Source organism: Ailuropoda melanoleuca, unplaced genomic scaffold (genome assembly GCF_002007445.2).
Source record: "Ailuropoda melanoleuca isolate Jingjing unplaced genomic scaffold, ASM200744v2 unplaced-scaffold2547, whole genome shotgun sequence".
Lineage (NCBI taxonomy): Eukaryota > Metazoa > Chordata > Mammalia > Carnivora > Ursidae > Ailuropoda > Ailuropoda melanoleuca.
Window position 1 is genome coordinate 1 of NW_023195470.1, and position 1,076 is coordinate 1,076.

Sequence of the window (1,076 nt, forward strand, 5' to 3'; positions counted from 1 at the left end):
CTAGTCTCTTCAAGTCAGTGGACTTTTGTAGCGAGCGAGAGGGGATCCAACGCTGACCAGTGGCGTCAACAGCGTTTTTTTAGCCTATTAGTGGGGCGACGCGATGCGACCGGGACCCAGGTGGGCGGGGCAATACAGGTCCCTCGGGGTTGGAGTCAGAGGCATACCGCGTGTGATTGGCTGCTAGGAAGCCGCATGCTAATGAGGCTTGTTACTGATTTAAGTGTTGCTGGAAGATTTACAGGCGAAAAATGGTGTTTTGAACTTGCTATTTGACCGAATTGTTATGAAATATAAAAGAAAATGTATGTGAAAAAGCAAATGAGTCGAGAAAAATGTCGCCATGAATAAAAGTGTGGGGCTGCCATAGACCTAGCAGAGGGGCGGNATGAGTCGAGAAAAATGTCGCCATGAATAAAAGTGTGGAGCTGCCATAGACCTAGCAGAGGGGCGGAGTTCCATGCTAAGAGGAGAGTTTCCCGGGTGATTTCTATGTTTCGTTACTAGAGAAGTTTTTGTGATTATGTAGAGTAACTGAAACCATGAGGAAGAGGTGCGGTGTCCTTTCTGAGCGTGAAGTTGGCTCTGGGTGTTGTTCTTACTGCTGCATTTTGTCGTTGATGATTGTTCTTGTTTCTCTTCGGGAGCAAGTAGAGGGAAGGGACTCCATGTGAGTGGTTTCTCCAACAATTTTGGGTGGTTACAAAATTAGGTTTGTTGCGATTGTCGTAGATCAACTTTTCGGTGGGTTTGTTTTTGGTTTCTGTTTTTTTGGAGAGGGGGAGCACAAGCATGGCAGGAAAGGGCAGAGGGTAGCTTTGGCCTCGCGACCCCCAAAAGCCCCCACGCTTAACAGACTCAGCTACCCAGGCGCCTCCTAATTGTATTTCATATGTGAATTGTTTCTCTCCACCTTTACTACACTCAGGTCTTCTTCGTAGAACTGGCTTTAGACGGATATTGGACCTTCTAAATTCTTGATATTTTTTTAAGTCTCTCTTCAGTTTGTAATATTCTCTGGGCTATTTACTTGACTTTTACTGCTAAGATTTCTATTAAATTTTAACTTTTAGTTG

At 45.0% G+C, this 1,076-nt stretch overlaps 1 non-coding gene across 1 annotated transcript; it reads left to right on the forward strand.

Moving 5' to 3' along the window:
* The first annotated feature begins 465 nt into the window (after positions 1–465).
* LOC117798118 lies at positions 466–679 on the forward strand. The gene has a single exon (XR_004622828.1). It is a non-coding gene; the product is annotated as a small nucleolar RNA U3 (small nucleolar RNA).
* The last annotated feature ends 397 nt before the right edge of the window (positions 680–1,076 follow it).